This window comes from Etheostoma spectabile, chromosome 17 (genome assembly GCF_008692095.1).
Source record: "Etheostoma spectabile isolate EspeVRDwgs_2016 chromosome 17, UIUC_Espe_1.0, whole genome shotgun sequence".
Lineage (NCBI taxonomy): Eukaryota > Metazoa > Chordata > Actinopteri > Perciformes > Percidae > Etheostoma > Etheostoma spectabile.
Genome location: NC_045749.1, coordinates 8,843,732 through 8,846,478, shown reverse-complemented (window position 1 = coordinate 8,846,478; position 2,747 = coordinate 8,843,732).

Genomic DNA, 2,747 nt, shown 5'->3' with positions numbered 1-2,747 from the left:
CACACACACACACACACACACACACACACACAGATGACTACATTTGCCTGTGAATGTTCTGACGTGTTCAGAAACGTGTGAAAAGCCTCTGCACCAGCACCCCGACCATAAACTGCAAGATGCCTCAGGAGGAAAATCTAAACGCAAAAATCAATAGTCCGTTCTTTGTCATGTTTGCATAGCATGCTGCATTCATTTTCCCAATAAGTAGCCACGAGTGATTGGAGTGCTTGGTACCAGGAACAGTGTACTGAATAATACAATACAACAGTATTGATTTTTAAGAACACTGCACTCTGGAAAGCAGAATGTGCCTCTGGCAATTAAAAGATGTCATGTTTATTTGCTATAGGATGATGTGTTGGAATGGGCTTTACAATATTTGCAGAGTGGATTAACCAACTGTAAGGAAGCATCTCAATGTTCCACAGTTCCACAGATGGAGAAACAAGCAAATATAATTTATGAAGGGATACAAACATGAGTAAGTTGATAAGATGCATTTCAGTGTGTTTCTTGACTTTGTGACTGTCCACCCGAAAAGAACGGCAGCATTAAGTCCTTTCAACAATCACCCAAAAACAACATTTGTTTATGTTAAGGTGACAAAGATCTTGAACAGCCATTGATCTGAAAACACTTACACGTTTCATTCTGGAGAACATGGTGTATTTTGTTATTTCATTTGGAGGACTTGTTGGAGTTGTTTTCATTTCATGGACGCATATATTCATAAATATTTCAACATTGTGCAGCTTCAAGTATGTTGTACTTCCTCATATTTGTACAAGGTGTGCAGATATAAAGAAGACTGTAAAGTTTTTGCTTTCTGGTTTGCTCAGTCCTTTAACAAGAAGAGTTTCAATTTATGCAGTGTCCTTAAAAAGAAAAAGATCAGATGGTCATTAATGAAGCTAGCATTTGACAAAATTTAAGAAAATGTACTAAATTGTCCCTCTTCTCAAATCTAAATAAATCCTAAATGATCAAAGCTAAATAAATAGGCACATGAATCAGATTCAATGTATTGTAGCCCTGCTGAAGGTAATCAGGTTGCTTGTTATGCTCATGTTTGTGTTAATATTGGTCAGTAATACAAATGACTCCCCAAACGTTAATACACGTTAAGAATAGAACTGACAGTAAAAATGGAGCCCTCCTTCCTCACAGCTCTTTATCAGTCGGGGAACACCTGTCCGGACCTGACCTGATTACAGAGGAAAGTAGGTCTGAATTTAACCCTCATTGTTGTCACACATGAAAGGACACAGCTAAAAATGACCCCCTCACTCTTCTCTGAACAGGCTGGGTGCAGATAAAAAGAAACTGTGAGCATGTTTATACGTGCCGTGGTCCTGTATTTCTGTCTTTTAGAGACTCGGCATGTGGGTAGTAGCGAATTTGAGTGGCCATTTGGATCTGGGCTCAGTTCTTTTCAGGGGCATTTGTGACTTAGGACTTGGCTGGAGTTAGTGTAGGGTCCTCATAAGGATAGAAGTACACCATTCTTTTAGGTGTGTATAAGCTTTTTCTCAAGTTCTCTAGTATATCTTTGCTGAATCTTCTGATGTATCCTTTCTTGCTGCTATGACCAAAGATATTTACATTTAATTGAAAATGCAGTTTTAAACATTTGCTTGGCAGGGTGTTAAAATACATTTTCATGGTGCAGCTTGACTTGGCAAATTATCTATATAATACTGTAGTAAAACAAGAGCTAGTGTCATAGGCAAACTGATTGGGGTAATAATGACCTTGCTTGCAATTATTGATTGCAGATAAACATCGGCAATCATTGAATTGATACTTAGCTTGGCATGATTTATTGGAGGGTTGTTTTCATGAAAGGAGCAGTATTCATCTTATGTGATGATTGATTTCTAGTGGATGGAGAACTGGATTTGTATGGAGCCGCTCCCATCAGGAGCCTAGGATGGGAACCCCCTGTAGAGCTGTCTGTCAGGCCCTATCAGGCCTCTGCATTCAGCACATTGATCAGGGATGTTTGATCACCAGCAAGATGGATGTGAGGAGACACTTCACTGCGGAGGCTTATAGGGTGGCTTTAGTCACAGTCTGGGTAGCTGACGTGGCTGACTTACAGTCGTGGCAGAGAATCTTTTCCAGATTTACATGTACATTAGCAAAGCCATTTCAGTGGAGGTTTTCGGTTAGTGTGGCTTCTTGGATAAATGTACCTTGCGATATTTTTAGCCATGCTAGTGCTAGTGCTACTGGCTCTATGGATGGCAGTGTCAGAAACTGAATATATCTCAGCAACTATTGGATAAATTGCTGTGAAATCTTAGTAACTTTTATGATCACCTGACTTTACCTCTAGCGCCACCAAACAGATTGACATTTTTAGATTTACACCTAGGTCTGATTTTTTTGAGATGGCAATATTGTTTCACTTAAGACTTTGTTAGTGTTTACATCTTAATAACCATGTCTACCTTTTTTTGTGTAACTCTTTGTAACTGTCTGAGGGACAGTTCTATTGAGATTTACATGTTAGTCCATATTGTTTGATAATTCCATTAATGTGTGAATTCATACGGTAATTAAAAACTTTAAAAATGTATATAAATAAGTGTAAAAAGGGCATTTGATTTTAATGGTACGAAAAGTTTACATTAAAAATATGTTTACATTTTGTTCTTTATTACAAATGCTATTTCTTATGTTAAAATCAAAGGTCAAATGACCAGAGTTAAGTGAAGGCCACACCTGTTGCATTGTGGGAA